The sequence below is a fragment of the Rhinolophus ferrumequinum genome, chromosome 5, assembly GCF_004115265.2.
Source record: "Rhinolophus ferrumequinum isolate MPI-CBG mRhiFer1 chromosome 5, mRhiFer1_v1.p, whole genome shotgun sequence".
Taxonomy (NCBI): domain Eukaryota; kingdom Metazoa; phylum Chordata; class Mammalia; order Chiroptera; family Rhinolophidae; genus Rhinolophus; species Rhinolophus ferrumequinum.
The window spans coordinates 77,791,123-77,813,903 of record NC_046288.1 but is presented as its reverse complement, the minus strand read 5'-3'; the positions used below and the strand labels follow the sequence as shown (position 1 = coordinate 77,813,903).

The following is a 22,781-nucleotide window of genomic DNA, read 5'->3' as shown; positions in this document are numbered from 1 at the left end:
AACACATTCATCTCTTGCCGAAAACAGCACGAGCTCTGCAGCATCCAGGACCCCCCCGGTCCATTCTGTTTTCATTTGTGTTGTGTATGATGAATTCTAGATTCTGACCAACAATGTCAGAAAGAACTACCTATATCCTTCTTGGCTCTTTTGTCCCGCCTTTTCCCCTGATTTCCGGCATCAGAGTTAGCTCCTGAGATGCCCAGAGTCCTTCTCTTCCGTGTCTCCGTTTCACAGGCCCCAGGCCCGAGTCTCAGTGTCCCTTTTACACGGCCTCATAGCGCCCGAAATCTCTGCTTCATAGTCCCCATCACAATTACAAGTATCTATTGCTTAATCTCGGCTCGATGCCTCTCTCATCTGTGACACTGTGACTTCCATGAGGAAAAGGACTCTTCTTCATCTTCGAATCCTCAATGGCCAGGCCAGTGAGCCAGGCATGATACTCAATAACTGTACCACTGACCACATTATACATTTTTTATAATAATAATAGCTAATATTCACAGAGTATGTACTACAAACCAAGCACTTCAGGTACACTATCTCCTTTATTCCTCCCCCAAACTCTCTAAGGTGGTGGCTATTGGTATCATCTTATTTTCTACATGAAAAATGGAGGCTTAGAGAGGTTAAGTCATTTACCCAGATGTTAAAGCATAGGACAGAATCAGGATTTAATTTCACCTAGACTGACTTCAGAGCCCAAAGCCTGATCCAATAGACTCATCTTCTGTCAGAGCAGCTTCCTACCCTGGGCCAAGGAGTCAACAGGATAAGACGGTCGTGTGTCATTCATGATGGTAATGCCTGCTCCCAGGTACGAAATTCCTGGTTCTGCGACATTCCTCATACATGCAAAGCCCTGTTCTGTTAATTGTTATCATTTTTTAATTATCCCCATTGACTGTCAAGCACACTGTGACTTCCAGTTCAAGTGATGTCTCTGAGGCCTAATGAAATGTAAGAAGCAGAGCTGACTTTCAACTCACGTCTATTGGACAAAGCTTTCCCAGTGCTTCCACAATGGAGCTGGAATTGGAGAGAGGGAGGGAAAGAAAACAAGGGAATTGCTCTTGGCCACCAAAAGGCATTACCTAGGAACAGGAAAAGGATATGCATAGAAGAAGAAGGCTCATGGGTGGGACTCAAAGAGACATTTATTGCACTAGAGTGGAGTGGAGTGGAGTAGGGTGGGGTGGAACAGAATAGAATGGGTTCAAATAGAATGAAATGCAATAGATTGGAATGCAATTAAAACAATACAGCCAACTTGACACCTACCACAAGCCTATTCCAATTTCTGGCATACAGATTTACTTATGGACTGAATTGAGTGCCCTAAAAGTCATATGCTGAAGCAGCCCTAATCAGAGCTTCATCATTCTCAATGTGATGACATTCGGAGATGGGAGGTCATTAGGATTAGAAGAGGTCAGAAAGAGGGGGTCCTTCCTCATCATGGCATTAGTACCCTTATAAGAAGAGGCATCAGCCAGCTTACCTGTCCCTCTCCTCTCCTACTGTGTGCACACAAAGACAAAGTGTGCACATACACAGCAAGATGCTAGCCACCCACAAGCCGGGAAAAGAGTTCTCACCAGGAACCCAAATGGCCAGAACTTTGATCTTGGACTTTCCAGCCTCCAGAACTGTGAGAAAATAAACTCCTGTTGTTCAAGGCACTCAGCCTATAGTGTTTTGTTACAGCAGCCTGAGCTGATCAATATACTCATACTTTCCTAAAAGGTCCCTGGAGCCGCCTCAGCCTGCTTCAACTTCCAAATCTTTGGTCTGGACTAGACTGTCTCCAACTGGTAACATTCTTTGAGGGATCCCCCCTCCCCGCCATCTGGGTCTGCTAGCTTCCAAAGGACTCACTTCAGGAAAGCAAACTAATACAAATCCAAAGCTATCTGAGGCAAATCCAACCCCCTTTCCAAAACCCACCCAGTTGGCCTTTCAAGCTGTGGGTGAGATTCTGAGAATGTCCCAGCAGGAATTCAGAGGCCGTGCCTTGAAAAGTAGATCCGTTCCTCTAAAGCAATTTTGTGTAAACAATTTATTCTATCAATCTCGAGTTGCTCAGATTCCAATCTGTCTTATTATGGATGCAAACCTACAGCACAGAGAAAAAAAGTCTCCCTCCCTAAAGAACTGTTGTTTCAAGACACCCAGCTGTATGATTTTCACCTCCCAGCCTTGCCTTTTCAAAGCGGACTTGGTTGGAGCTTTCTTTTATAAATGCAAATACAATTATTGCGTATGCATTTCAGTACACCCTAAAATGGTAAAGGACAATACTGTGGCACTCACAATAACAATACCTTCCTTTTTATCCCCTGCCGAGCTCCAAATGTTACTTCATTAGTGTGGATTTGATCACAATGCTTTTTGCCACCATAGGTTCTCTTCCAGAGCCCAAGGAAGCTGCAAATGCTACCTAATGTATGATTATTAACCTGCGTCAAGCAAATCACAGTGGATCAGTATACTGTTTTTCCACTAATTCAGTCCTTCATTAATAACCTTAATTATTATGCATGAATAGAATAGGATTTATGTAGTACAGAAACCTGAAATCACCATGGCAAACTCATTACCATCTCCAGCTACGGTTCTGTACAGAAGTCAAATTGGGAAATGTGAGAAACTGCTTAATACAGGAAGTTGTATTTTGAGAGGGTTTCTCGTCTGTTTGGACAAATACACACATCTGAAGCCTCAGCTGTTGGGAACCAAGATATGTGTGTGAGGGGTGGGGTGGGGGAGACAGAGGGGAGATGCAGTCTTCCCTGAAAAGGAGTTTGGCAACAAAGCGCAACCAACGTAAGTTAAAAATGAACACTCTGCACTCAGAAAACCAAATTATGCAAATCCATCCACTTCCTTCTAGCTACTGCTTCTCTGCATTGGCTGACTTTTTAAGGTTGGGGAGAAAGGCACAGGGGGTGATTGTAATCTGCTGGGTTAGCTGCTGATGTTACACAAATCAAAGCTGGGAAAACTAGCCTTGACTGGAACCGGACACACATTTTTAAAAACCACCAGAACAAATAAAAATGAAACCATGAACCAGGCCAAGCATCGGACGCAGGCCCCTTCTTAGATGGAGCATTCGGGTGAAATGGAACAGCACAACAAAGAGGTGGTCCAAAATCAAATGAAGCTGCTTGTTACCTTGATGAAGCGTATTTCCCTACCTTTAATAATAATGCAAGGTAGGAATAAAAAGGGATCTAATCTAGTCACTCACAGGGTGAACTGGAGTGGCATAAAATTGAAACTTGGGGAAGATGCCGTGGGCAGCACAATTCAGATGAATATTAACAAATATCCAATTACTGTACAGGAATACTTGGCATCCCACTCTTGGGCAGTCCCGGAAGTTCTTGACAAATACACGGTGCACAAATGCAATCTAGGAGTCGGTCCTGGAGGCGGGAATCTGGCTGCTGACAGAGACGGCGAATGACTGGGTTATAAAACCAAGCATCTACAACTTGGGTTTGTTTAGTTCCCTGTCCCAAAGGGAAGCTTTGAGATATAATGAAATAATGGAAGAGAAAGCCCTGTGGAAACAGCAACACTGGCTGAAAATTCCTTGTGTGGCACCAGTGAATCCAGTCTTTGCTCATTTTCCAGACATCCACTAACATGAGCATTGCCTTGTGGGAAGGCAAGCCTGTAGAAGTTCTGCCTTCCGATCTGATGCTTTACGCTGTCTTAACTATTATACACAAACCACCCTAGTCATCAAGGCAATAATTAACTTCATTTTGATGTTGCCTAATTACCATGTTTACTTTTCACACTATCATCACATATTGGCTTATTTTTAAAAATATTGTTATTAGTGGTAACAGACAAAATAAATAAAAATCCCAGTACTTGTTAGGGATGAAGCTGCAGAAGACCCTCTTTATCTTTCGGGAGGCAGCCTGCCACAATGAAAAGAGAACAGGGTTTGGATTCTGGGAGAACAAAATAAACAATCTGAGTTCAAATTTTGACTTGGCTTTAGTTCTCTCCTCTGAGAAATGAGACCAGTAATTACCTTTTTAGAGTTGTTTGGCAGATTCGATAGATGAGATGCTTTACGGATTATTTCTAACCTGCTCTGTGGCTCATAGTAGGTTCTCTTTAAATGGCTGTAATGGTAATGATGATGGCTGACAAAATGGCTAGTTGTGTCAGATCTTTGGAGCAAGATGTTTCAAAACCCAAACACTGAGGTAATTCACGCAACCACTATATGTTTAATCCTATTGGTTAATAAGTAAATAAGTGAATGAGAAAGTGAATGAATGAATGAAAATTGAAGGAACATGGCAACACTACTAATCTGTAAAATTTTTAGCAATTGAATCTCTGATCCCTAGAACAGTGCCAAGTGTTCAAAATGTGTTGCAGTGAATAAAATGAAACTTCATTTTAAAAATTTTTCAAATAAGCATTGTTGCACTGGTCTTCGACCTTAACCTCAGCCCACATGGAAATGTCCATCTGTACACAGCCCTCTCCAGACCAACCCCTTCCCTCTCCCTCTGCCCCCTCAGGTTCCCCCTCCTCTCCCTGCCTTCCCTCTGGCTGTTGCCTCCATCTGAGATGCCTCATGTGTCTCACTGTTTCTCACCCAAGATGAGGAAGAACTTGTTCTTGTCTTCTAAGGACTCAGGTTGTGAAATGCTGTAACTTGGACACAAAAGAATGAGAAAGGTCATAATCCCTCAAATTGGGAGACTGATGATGTATCTAGGTGGCACCTCAAACTGTGAGTGCTTGTTCACATCGAGGCCTCCAGGTACCCCTCCTGTCCCGTACCGCTCCGCCCACGGTCCGCTGACCTGGGGGGAGTTAGGGAGGGGGGATCTGAAGGATCCTGGAGGACCTGTGAGAAGATAATCCCAAAATGACTCTGCAGGTGAAGTGGGCGAGTTCCCCTCCACTTACCTCTCTGCATCTCTCTTCAGTCCTTGTAAGAGAAGAGCTGGACTGGTAGGCAGGTATAGGCATGGCGCCACAGCCCCTGGGAGGCAGCCTGTGTGTGTCCAGCTACACCATCCATGGCATATGGAGACCGTGCCCACCCTCCTGCTTCCTGTCCACAGCCCCTTCTCTCCTCCCAGTCTCTGTGGCCCTGAATCTCGGCTCTGGGCAAGAATGGTCCCCTCTACCTACCCGCTCCCTCTGGCTCTCGGGCACACACATTGCACAGACTCCAGCTCACATTTAATTTAGTTTGTTAAGTTTAGCAGTGAAGGTGACAGACATAGAGTCAAAAGCACATGATTGAGGGGCTCCATCTAGAAGACCCAACGAGTGGTATCAAAATCTGATGCGATCAGTGATTTGGGAGGGACCTGAAAATGGGACATGTCACTCAGGTAGACTATCAGGAATCTCACCAGCTCTATCTCTGGACACACCATCTCCCCACTCCCAAAAGGATGGTACAACTTTCATCATGGTAAGACCAAAATAATGACAAAATGGTTGTATGTTTTTAAATGAAGAAGAGGAAGAAGGAGGAGGAAGAGGAGGAAGAAGAGCATGTGATGATGAAACATACGAGGAACCTGGAACACTGGGAATTATTTGTCTGCAACCTTCATATGGCACTGCCCAAAACTAAACGCTATCACTTAGTCTTGACAATTTTTGGTGTTTATTCCTACAGTCTACAGTACATAAAATTAATTTGTATTCTGCTATACAAAATCCATGTTTACTTTTGTCAAATGGAAAGACACACTTTTGCTTTTGTACTATCTATGAAAAATTTTAAGGCTACCAGAGGTGTCCTCAGAGGCAAGTGAAAACCTGGTTCATCTGTATTAAGTATAAGGAGACAGAGAACATTTGGCAAATTAATGAACAAATGTTAGGAGTGTTAAGTGCAGAATGAATGAATATGCAAATAGATGAAATAACATTTGCAGCCCCATACTGAATAAATTCTTACCATGGATTCTTTACCCATAGTTTATGCAAATCTCAATTCAGGCTGGTTGATATTTCTAGTAATTTGGGGTCCTTTGATAGAGCTAAAAATTCTAGACCCAATTCTTCTAAATTGGAAAATCCCTATCATTTTGGAATATCTGTCCCCAAATCACTGTGACAGCAGAAGAAATTAAAAGTTAATTCAGAGAGAGAGAGAGAGAGAGAGAGAGAGAGCGCGCGCGCTTGAACACTTGAAAGGAAGAGACTGCATTACAATTCTTCCAAATGGAATTTTCAACTGGGCTTCTATTTAATTAAACCAAGCTAGGGCTCACTCAGAATGCAGAATCTCAAAATTTTGACCACTTTATCAATTTCTGAAACTCTTTTTGATGATATAAATTATTTTCTTTTGCAGACAATTTTTTGGAGAAGGAGTAGACAGCAAGTACAAAACAGAAAAGAAAAAAAGGGTAAGTTATGACTTTAAAATACACTAAAGCGACTTATTTTTTCATGAAGTAAATTGCACTTTGTATCTGAATTTAAATTATCATACTTTTTAAAATTATAATTAAAATGCACTGTAAAAGCATGTGTTCATTTGTTGGATTATATAAAAGAGGTTCCTTATACATGAAATAAAGGAATCATGTGATAACATTGTTCAATTAATATGATTAATGGAAATAAGAAATTTAAAATTTAAAACTTGGAATTGGAGATGGGCAGGAGATACCACAGATTTTATTACAAGACCTCAATAAATATTTCTTGGTTTTGTTTTGTTTTATTAGCAGTGAACTATGACATCTTCCATTTGAAAGAAATCAGCTTTGCTTTTAATTCTCTAACAAACAGTTTTCCTCATTTCTTCTCCCAGCAGATGCCCAACTATTTAAACTCTTCTTTAATCTTGTCACATTTGGTGATATTCCCGTCTTACACTGCCTTAAACAGACCACTTGTGAGCCTTGGAGGTTTGTAGGTGTCTATCATGATGCATTTTCTGGTAACAGTTTCTTAGCTACATTGCTAATCTTTTGTTCTTTTCCCACCTTTTGTTGTTTGCCCATGGATCAATTTCACTAGGCCTCAAATACTGTGAGCTGGTCTTTTGATCGTTCCTCCATATCCTATGTCCTTACTGCTGCTAAAACCAGACACTTACTCATGAACTTTCTGCATTGGTTTGGTTTTTGTATGATGTTAATATGATAATTGTGTAGTATAACTCAGGGATTGCTGGGCTTCTCTCTGCCATCAGAGAACTGTACTCTGGATTACTTCTTATTGATATACACGAATAAGCATTTTTTTCTATACTAAGTGACACAATGATTCTGTCTGTCTTGATGCCTCACTTTGTCCTACAGGTATATTTCATTCATAGTTTGACAGGATTTTCCATCTTAATGATTACTTGGAATTATCTCCTTAATGTATTATAATCTCTGTATCCTATTTATAGTTTTAAAAAACTCTTATCCTCTACACCATAAGTGTAACATTCAGTAATGAGACCAAAATGCACCGCACATCTCAGAAATATATGGCCAGGAAAGACTCTCCCAATCAGAAATGCTACTCGTGAACCCAAATCAAGCCCTTTTAAAAAATTCATTAACTTTCTCAAGTAATCAGGATCAAAAACATAATTTGATAATTGGTAGTAGTTATAATCAAGTTTTTTGAATTCTATTTTAGTTTTCATTCAGATATACAGAATTATGGGACTTTTGTCACCTCCAGGGATGCTGAGCTCTGCCTCTCACTCCAAAGCAGGACTATTTCAGTTTGCAACACTGACATTTCGAAAGATCTTCCTTTTAAAGCATGACGGTCTACCAACATTTTACTTTCATCATTTCCAACTAGTTCTAGTTTATTCATTCGACAAATATTATTTAGTGCCAACTGTGGTGTCAGGTAAAGTGTTAGGTATTGGAGATGAAAAGATGAAAAGTTATAATCACTGTCTGAGAACATCTCCAATGAGGTCCCAGCTAGCATCCTGTAAACAGATAACCATGAACTAGGAGAGCTACGCCATAATAGACGGGTGTGCCACATGTCACAGCACAGAAAGGCAGGATCAATTAATTCCCCAAAGACACCCAGGGAGAGAGGTGAGCTGTGAAATACGAATATCAAATAGGAAAAAATCCAGGTTGATTTTGTATCCAAATCTGAAACTTCTTCACCCTGTCTGCCAATAGACACATGAGAATCCTATATTCACTCTGTCTCTTTTCTCTTCTCCCTGGTATATTTATTTTCCTATATTTTTTCACCCTTTACACATTCCTCAGACAGGTTTAGCTTGATCCCGCCTTCTACTGCCACCCCAGTAGAGACTGGGTTAAGCCCCTGGATTTGCTCTCGTGGCACCCCGTATATTTTACTCATCATTCTTATCACAACTCAAATTAATTAATAATAAGTGTACCTTTACTTTATTAGCTCTCTACCCCTTGAGAATCTAAAGTCTAAACTACCTAGAATTATCTAGAATCTAGAATGAAGCATCTAAACTTTGTGAGGGCAGAGGCCATAGCTGTCTCCTTCACTGCCTCCAGAGCAGAAGCAGATTGGAGGACATAGCAGAACACAGTACACACCGCTGAGTGGACACACGAATGGATAAATGCCCCATTTGCTGCACAATGTGAGTTTGAATTCTTTTTCCTACAACAATCCCCAGCTAGTCCAATGTGGAGCTTACAGAATTTATCCCATGTTTCCAGACTTGTTCATCCTACTTCTAGATACAGGGGATAGGCCTTCAGAGAATAACATTTGATAAACCACAGAAGCCTCAGGATTTGGAATTCTCTGTCAGAAAGGGTAGAGAAGAGAAAGCTTTTCTAAGGCTTTGGAGGGTGATCCCAGAGAGAGGCATCGGAGCCCCATAAACAAAGAACATGTAGCCAGGCCACACTCTTCCCTTCTTGTCAGTACATTAAAAATCAAAGGACACTTATGGAATCAGACCGTCCTTATCACATTTTCTATCAGTTCCACGTCCTCGAAACCCAACAGTCTCTTAAAAACCACAGAGCAGCTCTTTAAAGGCAAGTGCCAGCCAAACCAGACCACTAACCATTTTTCCAAATACCTTCTTTGCCTCCTTGGGGTGGGATTCTTCCATTCTATTCCTTCTGCACTGCTCCCACTCATCTCTACCTCTGGCCCGAATTCTACCCATAGTCTCTACCATGTCTCCATACCCCCCAGCAGGAAGTAACCTATCTTTTCAAGCTCACAGGGTGCTTTATACTAGTTTGATGATACTTGTCAGGAAGTCTTGCATCATAACGATGTAATTGTCCCATGTCCCTGGTAGGCAGAATTCTAAGATGGCCCACCCCCTGGGGTACATACCCTGCCCAATCCCCTCCTCTCACGTGTAAACGAGGAGGACTTGGGACGCTGGTGAGATATCACTCGATGGTTCTGTTACATGGGATGACAGAGGGATTGTGCAGATGTAATTCAAGTCCTGAAGCAGATGACTTTGAATCCATCAAAAGGAAGATGATCCTGGGTGGGCCTGACCTCATCAGGTGATCCCAAAATGTAAGAGAGATTTGAGGGGCAGGAGATTCTCCTGCAGCCTTTGAAAGAGAAAGCTGCCATGTTGTGCAGGGGACCACAAGCCAGGGAACAGAGGGAGGCCCCTAGGAGCTGAAAACAGTCTCTAGCTCATAGCAAGCAAGAAAGTGGGCACATCTGTCCTACAACTAAAAGGAACTGAATTCTGCCAACAACGAGTCTCAGATGGAATGGAGGTCCCAACTGACACCTTGATTTCTGCCCTGTGAGACTGGGCAGAAAATCATCTAGTTAACCAGCGCCTGGATCCTGACCCACAGAAAATGCGAAATAATAAATGTGTGAGGTTTGCAGTGCTAAATTTGTGGTAATTTGATATGTTGGAATAGAAAACTAAAACATCCATCAAGTAGGTTGTCTCCAATTTTTCACACATCAAGTGAATTCAATGAATTTAGTGACAATTCATATTGCACTTGCCTCTGAGAGACTGTGGAGATGATTCAAAGAACAAAATTAAACAATATATGTTCCCCAGAAACTATGTTACTTCCAGACTACAGTCAATAAAAAGGGAGTATAGAGCTTTTAGCCAGTTACTAAATAAAGTCTTGTGTTTTCTAAAGAATTGAGACACGAGAATTTGAATCCTAGCTCTATCACTCATTAGCTGGATTGCCTTGAACAAGTCAAAGCCAAGTCGACTTCGTGGTATATTATCTACAAATAATCACTAGAATAGCTACTACTTGTTGATAAACTCCCATGTATCAGGGACCATAGGCGTATTATTTACAAATACCATTATACCACGCCAAATAGACATTACGTTCGCTTTGCTGATGAAAAGAGTGAGGCTCAGCGAGATTAGGTATAAAAACCAAGGTCATGCAGTCACTGCAGGGACAAGCCCATGATCTGAAGCTTGTCTGTCTCTCAGGCCTGGGCTATTTCTCTAAAGTGAGGTGTTACTGTAAGGCCCTCTCTAATTGCATCATCCTGGAAATACAGACGGAGCGTGCGATTTCCACAGCACGAGGCAAGGAGAGGAGAGACCCCTCCTCCCTTGCACACACCTCAGAAGTGAGACACATGGGGTTCCTGGCAGCGCAGATGTGTCCAGGCTGAGACAATGACAGACCCAGAGCCCAGGCAGGCAGGCTGCACGGATCTAAGAGCTCGTTTACTTAGAACAGCGGGAAGAAAGTCAGGCGTGAACTTTCTGAGCCTCAAAGATAGTCTCAAGGCCCGCTGGGGAATAAGCATAAATCTTCAAATTTATCCAAAGTTTAGCAAATTCACAATGACAAATGTAACAGTTCATCTAAATTGAAGTTCATCTCTTGGCAGTTGTGGAAGCTTGGAGAAAATGCCAGCAACGAGGACTTGGAAGGAAATAAATCTTTAGATTCCCTGAAAACATAGGTAGTTATTATGGAAGACATATGGAGGATCCCATACTGCGTTGAAAAAGAAAATTTATAAATGTCAGCTCTGTAGCAGCAATGTTGGAGGGATTGAAGCAATCCACACTTAACTATGATGAAAAAAATATGCTGTGAGTACACATTTGCCATTAAGAACTAATTATTCTTAACCTGTGCTGTTTCCAGGAGTAGCGGCTGAGGAGAGAAGGCTCCAGAATCCAGAGCAAGAGATAGATTTTTTTTTCATCCAAACATGTAACATTTAAAGAGTCTCTACTGTTTAAAACTGCTACTGAAAGCTGGATAGTAAAGGGGCCGCAAAATGTGTGTCTACTGCAGAAGAGCCGAGTTCTGAGTCTCTGGGTACCTGACTTTCTTCTTCTCTACAATACAGATGGTCAGGGTAACACCTGCTTCTGGGCACATAGCAAGGGTGGAATGAGACACTGCCACCCAGGTGCGCTCAGCAAATGTGAACCTCGGGTCTCCTCTCTATCCCTTATCACGGGAGGCACAGCAGCTACAGAGAAAAATAAGACAGTCCTCCCACTCCATCAGCTTACAGATGGTCCTGATTTATGAAAGAATTTTATAAACTGCAAAGCACTATCAGAATACTTGTCATTTTAACTCGTTAACCAACCCAGGAGGTTATTGTTGGATACGTTTGAAAAACCACCAAGACAAGGATCCACTCAGTATCTGACTCATTTTTTTAAATTTATAATATAGCAAGGATTACTTATTTTGGACTGAAAATTGGAATCTGTAACTGTGGTTTTGTCTAAAAAGCTACTATTGCAGGGTCTTGGGGAAAAAAAAATTGTTTTCTTTCCAAATGGAAAGAAGTAACAAATAAAATTGCAATTCAAAACGAGGGAAGGTAGAAAGAGAAAGCCTACCATATGCATTCCTTGTTTTCCTGGGGAGGGTCATCTTCCCTTTTCCTTCTGAAGGCTCTGAATGGACATCACACCCATTAAACAGCATGCCCTCTTGGCAACAAAGCCCAGGGCTAAAACTAGGAAGAACACAGGTGTCACACCAACTGTCAAGAGATACAATGGGACCTCAGGAAAGATACTACAAACATCTCATAAGACACATACAACTTCTTAGAACTTCTGTAAGTCACGTCACTGAGGCAATGCAAAAGATGAGACTGAATTCAATAAATCTTTGCTATTTCCACAGCTGGGCCTGCGTGCACAGGACTGGTGGACCATTTTCTTAAATAAGGCATGGTGCTGGTCTGACATTAATTTAACAAGGTAATTATCAAGTGAAAAATAGCTGCGGCACGACTGTGAACCTGAATAATAACTCCCATAATTACTGATTTTGGGCTCATCTTTTTAAAAAAGAAATAATAGGTTTCTAAGTACTAAAGCATTTTATAGGAAATATATTTGAGTACAGTATCTAGTAGTATTAAGAACTATTAATGATATAATTAGCAGTATATTTACATAATCTGCCGGAGACCATTTATCATTTCTCTTACGACTCTATTGAAGAGAACAAATAAGAATGGGAGTGTTATTTTATGCAGGCAACCTTGAAAAAGTTGATTATTATTGATTTTTTTTTTAAAGCTTGAAAGCTGAACTTTCCTAAATGCCTCAATTGAAAACTGAATGAGTGTAAGTTGACTTTATCAAATGCTACATGACAAACATATCCAGAGGAAATTTTACGTGGACAAATACATCTCTCAGGTAACTAACTTCAAGTATTGGAATATTTTCAAAGCTTGCCTTAATTCTGCAACACACAGACAAAGAGACATCCTTTCACTGAGGACCATCTCAAGTGGTTGGTTTTTACCGGGAATGCAAAAGTGGCACGGAGATATCATGTGTGTCAGTGAGGAAATACCCTCCTGAGCATTACTGACTAGGCTTGCCTCATAATTAGATTCTGGAAGAACTCTTGTTTTTCCTCATTGTTCTCAGTGTAACTTACCCAACTTGGCATAACAAACGATGTATTTTTCAAAGTAAAGCAAAGACAAACAGTCAAATTGCAAATAAGATTATTCAAAGGTAGGACTACAGAAGACATACGTATTTTTAGAAAAGTCTGTAAAAATAATGTAATACTCTTTTTTGTTCCAGATAATATGGCGAGCTTGTCTCATAAAAAGGGAGTGGCTTTATTATCATGCTCGCATGTGACCTTACTTCCTTCTACAGGTCTTCAAAATGATTATTAGTGTCAATTGTCAATTTCAAGTCCTCCCGACTTGTTAAAAAGCCAAAGATACATGTTGCATCAGAAAAGTTCCCATCAAAGGGTATATTAAAGATAGCATCAATTGGGAAAGGACCCACTTCATAAAAATAAACAAGCACACTGTAATCGTATGAGGTTGATTCTCCTGGAACGAATAATAAAAGCAAAATACATGAAGGCACCAAGTTCTGTAAGCTCTTGAATTAGAATACTTCAATATGACTACCTTGATTAAACAATAAATAAGGAAACACATCCTGATGGGTGATTTTGTCACGAAGCGTCTATATTCTTAATGAAATGCACCTGAACACTGCTTAAGATAGTGGTACAAGAATGCTCATTTAAACTGACTTCAACAAATGCTTTATTTCACCCCACTTTCACAAATAAGGTAACGTCACAATCTGAAAACAAGACACAGAAGTAAAGATTAAGCAACACATAGGCTTGTGGGGAGGACACCATAAATCAGCTCACCCCATTAATTAAGAACAAACCAATATTACACAAAGGAAATCCTGCATACATGTCAACTTAACACTGACTTTTCGAAATGCTTTATGTTAGAAAAAGATACCAATGTTACATTTGACTACAGAGTCTAAAAATATGGTGGTGGGCATTATTAAGAACAGGCTCACAGACAGAGGTAGAGGACATCTATATGAAAAGATCTGGCTAAGATTAAGTTCTAGAAACAATAGCTCACTAGACCTCTAGCGCCGCCAAGGCAAGAGATTTTCTTCATTCAGCTTCTTGTCACCAGGGCACAGAAAGATGACACATGGGAAGTTCTTGAGAAAGGTTCAATAAATAAATAGGTGTTTCCATTGAAATTGAGTCCATTAAGATCCATTCGGTAAGAAGATTCATGTACCTAGTTAACCAACGCTAAGGATTACTTATTCTATGAAATTTTATGACACAATTGGACTTCCCAGGAGATTGGCAGAGAAACTATGCAGTGAACTCGAAGCATTAAAGAAGAAAAAAAAACAGTCTTAGTCTTATAGGTTGGATAAATGTGATTTTAGTTTGGTGTTTAACTATTACAGTGTTTTGTACACATGACATAAATAAATAGATAGATAGATAAATAAATAAATAAAAGGTCTCTGTCTCCAGCCCTGTTTGTGGACAAATTTCCAAATTGCTGTTACATTTCTATTAGTCTATAATACAAATGAGTTGCTACAATTTGAGATTGTGATGGTAGAAACTTACTAAAACATGGAAATATCATACATGCAATAATGTGCTTGTGGGCTAAATATTCAGACACCGTGGGTCGTATTTGTACTATTTACAGGCATTACAACACTCATAAGTCCATAAATATTTACTGAAAGCCTTATATTTGCAAGGTGTTGTGGTAGGGCGATTTCTGTCATGGCTTTAAGAAATTAAGGATTTTAGAAGGTAAGAAGGAAGTCTTTGCCAGCCTGAGTCTTTTTCCAGTGGAAGCAGATTTGCTCACTCCCTTCTGATGCCCCACAGTCCTTTGCTTGCCCTCCTCTTCCAGGGTCGCTGCTACTGCATTAGAGCTAACTGTGTCTGTCTCTCTTGTGAAACTGTGAGCTCCTTTGCGGCAGGCAATGTATCACACTCACGTGTGAGCTCATCATCTGCCCAAATGCCGAAGTAGTCAGCTGTGGAAGGCTTGCCATATGGACTTTGGATTTAAATTCAGGCAGGTTTCAACTGCCACCCTCTGCTGAGGTGTTTCATTCTGTAGGTGGGGCCCATGAGTACAGTTGCTAGACATAAACAGAGGCAAGACTTCTGTGCCTAAGAGGACCAGGGTAAATCTCTTAGAGGTTTTCTCATGTAATGTGCCATGCTCACACCCCATTGTAGCTACTCTGGAATTACCAAGATTTCATTTTTGAGCATGAACTGGGGTCCTTCACGTAGGGCTGCCAGATTTAACACAGAAAAACATAGGATGCCCACTCAGTTAACTTTGAATTTCAGATAAACAACAGAAAATGTTGTAGGGAGTACTGCCTTTTATTTTTTATTACATTTTATCTATCAACCCTGTCTTCAAAATGATGAGCAAATGGGATCAAACGAGATGTATCTCAGAAATTTTTTTCATGCAGAACATTTATCTTTTCCAGCCCCAGACAATAAATGTCAGTAGGACCACCTGTCATTTTGATAATAAAAACGTTTGCCGCAGTTATTTTGCTGGCCACTATGGGGTCATACCATTCTTACTTTGAGAACCATAGAGAAGATACAGGAGTAGGAATATACTCCATGACATCAAGAGTCAGGAAATGCATGTGTCAGGACCCACAGATATCACAGTCACGAAGTCTCAAAAACAACACATAATATCCATTTCCTGATTACTCGCAGTACCTCATTCAAATCTCAACTAAGCTCTTAAGGGCAGTTATAGTCCTGACTTGTTCAATCCTCTGTATTTGACAATGAATTTTATCCCTCTGAGGAATTCAACAATCCTCCCAGATTTCTTAACAGCTTGATTTATAAAGGAAAAACAAAAAGTCATCAAATCCTAAAGCTCAATTACAAATATGGTGATAATTGTACCTTCAACTTGTATAGCACTTTATTTTTGTCCAAAGCACATTTATGTCCATTATCTCGTGTAATATTACTATGGTATTTATTAGCACTGAGAGAATGGAATGTCTGCTCAATCTATTGTTATGGCCAATTTGCAACTCTTGATATCATCAATTTGAAACCACAAATGGGAAAAGATTCAGTCTCCTTTTTCCCCTTCAGAAGTCTGTCAGTTAACAGATCAATTGTAGGTTTTCTCTCAAGTCTTTTTGATAACTAGTCCCAGATTTTGCATTAGTGTCCCCAAAATATTTTCTTTTTGACATACTCAGCTGATTATGTTAATTTAAGGTAAGGCTTTTTAAAAAATTGAAGTCAAATGTAAATGAAAACATTTGTGAGGAACTGCCTTCCTTCCTCTCGGGAACCGTCTGCCCCACTATGATAATTTCAGGCAAATAGCAAGAACTCGGTGAGTTCTGAATGAATGAATGAATCAATCAATCAATGAGTACAGGAACAAATGAACTTCAAATGATAGTCTGCTTTAGTCCCAATTTAATTTACTCCAAATCTTGCCAGACTAATGAAGACTGCTCTTGAAAATGATCACTCCCTAAACCACAAGTTCAGAGGCTACAGCCATCGAGAAGCCATTTAGTGCAGATCCATGGAAAGAAAATCATTTTCTGGAGTCATCTGAGCCAAAGCCATCTATGTTATTATGCAACAGTTGAATGCCACACTCATCCAGTAACTAACCATCAAGGACTACTCGGAGGCAGTGCATTCTTTCCTCTGAGATACATTTTGAATGCAGTCGAAGTTCACGTCCTTTTATCTGGTCCTCAGCAAATAAGATATGGAACTCCAAGGTGCCCAGCACACTGGCTGGCACTGGATATGTATTCAATAGCTCCTTGCTTTCAGAGCAAACCTCGACCTCTGTTGGACGGGTGTCGTCACTGTAATAGCTTGAGACTTGTGTGTTTAAATCACCATCATCCCCTTAATATCAGTTTTTCTCCCAATTGGTTAAGAATTAAATTCTTAAGGTACCCATACAGAAAGAAGATGGGTCTGATCCGGCTTAGCCCAAAGCCAGAGTTTTTCCTGCTATGTGCCAAATGACTGAACGAATAGAACTAGCCTCTATTTTAATTCCAAGTGACTGGCAGCATATCAGACATGTAACTCATTCTCTTAGTCATTCATCCGTCCATCCATTCATTCATTCATGCAGTAAATCGTTATTGTGTACTTTCCATGGGCATCACTAAGTGAAAATTACAAGTTATTCAATCTTATTGAATCTTCACATATCCCCTGCGATGTTGGTTTTATCACTACCTCAAAATTACAGATGAAAGAAACTGAGGTAAAGATGGTTAAAGCAACGTGCCCAGCATCAGGTCACATGCCTAACATTGCACAGCCATCGATGGTAGAGCACAGACTCCAAATAAATCTGTGTGGACCCAAAGTGTATGATTTTGATCTCTGCCTCCATAAATAAAAAAATTTTCAAAAATGACTGAGGAATTTCCAGAGGAACAAAGTTACTTTATGAAGGAAAACTCCCCAGGACCAGCTGGCAGGTATCTGTTGGGGAAGATCAGGGTCTTAAAACACCGGCCACAGGCAGCTGTGACTTCCCAGACCTCAGATGGACACTCTGTAGGTACCACTCACACAAAGGATGCACGCACAGACTTTGGCCTTGTAAGCCCCTTCTCCCATGAGCTGACTGCATGCTCGACACACGTAACTTTTACAAAGGGCCACATTCATGCCACAGTAGTTAGTAAATGTGATGTCAAAAGCACCGAGGCATATATTAAAAGAATGATTTTTCCCAGAAATATAGTTTTAATCATGTAATACATTAGCAAGAGAGAAAGGGACGCTTTAGAATCCCTACATAGCCAGCACAATAAAAACACAGCTGGATGAGGTAAACCAATAAAAAGCAGGAGAAAAATGGTAAGCAGAGATGGGGAAGCCATGTGGACCTCATAGAATTTCCCTACCTTAGGGGGACACATCCAAATATACAACACATAAAAGCACATATTACAAGACAAAACTAGAAGAACTTAGTCAATATTGCAACGCTATCAGAGCTTTCAAAAAAATAAAATAAATAAAGGGAGGTGGAAAAAAATGTAAAAGAGAAACAGCAAATGTAGAAATGATTCCACAGAGGGACCGATTGGCAGTTCTTCAAAATATCTAATGGGACTTGACAACTGAGGCAAACAGAGGGAAATAATGATATGAAAAGTGACGACATGTCCACAAACAACCTTTGTTTTTTGGGAAGTACAATATCCTCTCCATAGCCACAGAGGGAAAAAGAATAAGTAGTCTTTGGCTAGTGTGACGCTGAAGGTGTGTGGTTGTGCCAGAAATCCTTACCCCAGACAGAATATAGAAGTCAAGGTGAAATAACAAGTGTACGATAGAAAATAACTGGGACCCATCAACCTCCAAATTCCAAGCTACAGTTAAAGGATTAATGACGATCATATCTGAATTGCCCTGGGTCTCAGTCTGGAGGCAGCCACATGCTCACTGGAATTCAATCAAATAACAACTATTTATGGAGCATTTTCATGGTGCCACAAACTCTGCTAAGAACTTTACATGCATCATCTCATCAAACCCTCACTTTTCAGTTGAGACCACTGACGCTTAGAAAGTGACTCATGGCAAATCATATCGGTAGTAAAAAATAAAGCTGGATTTGAACCCAGGTATCAGACCCAGAGCCCCGGCCTGAACTACCCACCTTTCCCTAAAAAATAGATCAATAGGAAGTATTCCAAAACAAGATGGCATTTTAGTCGTTATATCATTTTTTAACCCTAATTTCCAAAGCAATGCCAACCTAGATATGTCTGACCAAGTGTTGGAGTTCTCAGCTTGCCAAAGTACAGAGCCCCGCACATACTCAACCGACTGTCTCCTCTGTTTCTCAACTCCTGCACCCCACTTAATGACCAGAGCTAGAGCAGGTTTCTGCGGGGGAAGCCCTGGGAGGAGGTCATCTCTCCAGTGCTGCATTTCAGCAGGAATCGCCCAGCAGAGACGTCCGATGGGCTCCCAGATGACCAGCGAGGCTCTGCGGGAGCCTCAGTGTAGAACACACTGAGCACACTTGAAAAGCACCTGCATATGGCAAGTCTTCCAGTGAGGCACAGAAGCTACAAGTGACAGCGAGCTTGTGCACTGTTTGCAATAATAATAGTCAATACTGACTACTATACGCTTCAAATAGTCCAAGGTTCTTTTGTTGTATTATCGCATTTAATTCCACCACAAGCCAGTGGTGGTGATATTATGCCAGTTTTACAGATGAGGAAATGGAGGCTCTGTTTACCAACCCAAGCACAGATTAAAACCAAAGAATGTTCTAATGGAACCGTCGTGCCCTTTCTCAGTAGAAGCTTCTCCATGCATCTCTCCCGGCAGAGAGCTATTTCCTGAATGAACTGGGAACCACACACTTCCTGTAGATGAAGAAAATGGCCAGCACGGGCTTGGATGCGGCCTAGGTCTCCTGAGGCGGTTATCAGCGCCCTTCCGAGGACAGAGAAGAGTGTGGGGCACACTGCTATACGCTCCAAAAAGGAGGAAAGCAAAATCAACACTTGCTTGAAGCTAAGAGCAAGCGGTCAACCTAAGAACGGTCATTTCCGTACAGGACAGGAAAGTCACACAGACCCTGGGAAGTAAGTGCACAAAGTACGCGTGCAAAGTACACATGCAGACTGTTTTCAGGACCCCATTCCTCTGTTCGCCTTCCCTTCTGTGTCAAATAAGACACAGTGATTATTTGTGACTTATGTTCCTGGAAATGTGTGAAGTGACGGATCCATTTCTTTCCCCTTCTCTATGGGAGGATGTGGGATCGCATGGCGTCCTGGGCGGGAGGGCGCCCTGATTTTGACTTTAAAGTCAGTCACCTTGAAGCCCACTGACTCACCAGCTAGGACTCTATGGACCAAGTTTCCATTTTCAGAAAAGAGGCTTTTCAACTCTAATGATCTTTAAAGAGGGAGTCGCCTCTCCCTGCTCGTCCTCCCCCTTGGACAGTCCACCTAACCCAAGGGGAAAATTACCTCCCTGGAACTGCCAAAGCCTCCAGCTGCTGGAGGAACACCTTCCTGATGCTCTACAAGGCCACTCCACAAGGCAAGTGGCTTTAGGGACACACAGCCCAGTCTCTAACATGGTCCAGTCACCCTGCTCATCCAGCTCCTCTCCATACCAGCCATACCCTCAGTCTTCTAGGAGGACATCAGCAGTCGCCATCTCACCCAATCACGTCCCATGGAGGAGAGGTTCCCATCCAATCAGGAGAGTGAGGACGGGGGTGGGTAGCACAACACAATCAATACAGAGGTGCTTCCTAAAAGGAGGAGCCGTGTATCTCCCAAAGCATAACTCTTCCCTGAATTACACAGCCCTGCCCCCTGCCCCCCTTAAAGTAGAACAGACCATATCCTAGAGCTTATTGGAAAATGCCAGCGGAGCATTGTGGATTAAGTTCCTCCGGTTCAAAAAATCCAGAGATCTTGGTAACAAGATTGTTTTGCCAACCAACGTTCTGTTTGGTGATGTAAATTTTTCTGCAAATGTCAATTCATTCATTCAATTATTCATTCAGCAAATATTTATCGAGAACCTCTGAGGTGCAGGTTCCTGTACTCATCTGAGAATTCAGCAATAAAGTCCCAGTCCATATGGAGATAACGTTCTAATAGACGGTGACCGACAACAAATATGTAAGCAAGCACATAGTACAGGATTCACGTAGCTCAGACAGAAGATCTTAGAGCCAGAGGGACCTTCTAAAAACGTAGAGATGAGAAGGACCAAGAAACAGTTTTTTCTAGTACGGGCTAAAGAAACCTCATCTGGAACATTTCTTGGTACCTAGAGTGAAAGTAATTGGGGGAAATGTTTTACACAGACAAAGGTAATAGCCAAGTCCTATTTTCTTCCTCAGAAATGCAAAGCTCTCAGCTCCCTGGAGAGTCTCAAGTAAGCGCGGTAGCCTGCAGCCCAGGGCCAGCACGCGGTTTGCCAGCCTGGCACTGTGTGCCTGGACCGCGAATGGGTTAAGATGGCAGCACCCGAGCTTCTAAGCAGGCTTCGTCTTCCCTGCCTCCCGGTCCTGGGCTGTCAATCAGCTGTCACTCGCCCGCACATCAGCAGCCTGCGCACATCAGCAGCCTGCGCACATCACCAGGCTGTCAGCAAAGCAGCTGATGAGACTCGGCTCCAAGCTGTCAATCATCTTTGTTTCTCTTCTCCGCTCGGGAAATATTTTGGCTCAGAGAAACAAAGAAACCTGGGCAACAATGGCTCAGAGTCAGGCATTCCTCCCGTACAAGACATCAGATCGGAAAGAGGTATGGATCATGCCTCACCCCCAAAATGATGGGGTGGGAGTGGACAGAGAAAAGATGGAGACTCGGTTTTATTAGCACAGGCTTTAAACCTGTACTTCTTAGTTCCTAGAGCGGACCCTGACGGATTCCCAAACCAAAACTAAGTAAATAAAAATAAAAGTGTAGGAACAAGAAACATAAAACAATAATAACCTGAAGTTATCTGAGCTTAGGCCTCAGGAAAAAAAAAATTAGAAGGCTCAGAGGATGGATGAGTGCTTGACTTGAAATTATTCACCATTGATCAGGCAGGCTTTTGGGGAGAGAGTAATTGTTGGATTGCCGAGTTCATTTATCTCCCAGGGACTTCGGTAATAGCAGCTTCTCAGGCCGAGTCTCCTCCTCTCTGGGGCATGAGGCTGCTTGGGGCACCCATAGAAACTTAACGCCTCAGGACCCCCATGAGGTGGGCTTGCCAGTGCTTGAGACACTAAAGCCACCCACTGCCCCTCTCACCCAAAATATGTATCAGAACAGTCCCACGCCTTTAAAAGCCTGAAGCACACAATCCTAGAGATGCTCCTGGCAAAGAGTTCCAACAGGGCAACAAGTCCAAGTTGTCCTGCTCCCCCCAGTTTGCCACTATTGCAAATCACCATGTATATATTAGCATAATTAATCAACTCATCATGCAATAAATCCAAATACTACGAAGCTGTCTGAAGTGCCCTAAAATGAAAACAAACAAACAGTTGTTGTCCCCTGTGGCTCTGAAATACATTTAGCCACAGTCCGATCTTCTGGTTGTGTTTACTAAGAACCCCTCATGCATTGTCTTATCAATTGCCCCACGCTCTGGATTGACTCGTTCAAACATACTATGGCAGGGTCCATCATCATCTCCATGTTTGTGACATTTGGGAGGTTTTACCCTCTGACAGATCCTTTCATAGGAGCAATCCTGATTTCTGAAAACACATCTCCCTCTGATCTAACCAGACATTAATTGCTTTCGTGCTGATGTATCTGTGCCTCTCGGTCTTATAGTAGAACTAGTAAATCAGATGGCTGACAAGTTGGCTGAACTTAATCAGGACAGATCAGCTGTTACCCAAGGTGCCACAGGCTGTAATTTGAGGATCCTTACAGAGTTATCACTCGCTGGAAAGACAAGGAACTATAATTCTGTCAACACCAATCCAAAACTGTATGTTCAAAGCAGCTGTGGCCTCCCCCTCCCCTTTGAAAAGACAGCACTTGTCAAATACCTGAAATAATTGATAAGAGGGCATTAGAAGGATGTGGCTGATACAGTGACTGTGAGGAAATTTTTTTTCTTTTTCAGGAAACTGCAGAAGCAAAATACTGGGTGTGAAGTGTGAGCTGTCAAGGATAAAGGTGGGGGGCGCGGTTTGCAGGGAATAGACGATGGAAAGTCTCCACAAGTCCGCTCCCACTTATCATTGAGTGACTTGGCTCACATTTGCCTTGCTCACTAAATAGGCAAGTGCCCAAACACCAGAAAGCCTCGGAGGAAATCTCTCATGGCCTCCCCGGGCTGCCACCTGGTGACAATGCCCTGATGGTAAGCTAGTGACTCATCAGAAGAGGAGGTACCATTATCAGGCTGTCAGCACAGTGCCGTTCTCTGAAGACCCCTGTGGTTGTCTGAGAG

At 41.8% G+C, this 22,781-nt stretch overlaps 1 protein-coding gene across 10 annotated transcripts in view; it reads right to left on the bottom strand.

Moving 5' to 3' along the window:
- Positions 1–22,781, bottom strand: part of LDB2 (LIM domain binding 2) — a 346,005-nt gene that overhangs the window by 195,097 nt on the left and 128,127 nt on the right. The gene's annotated exons all lie outside the window — the stretch shown is intronic.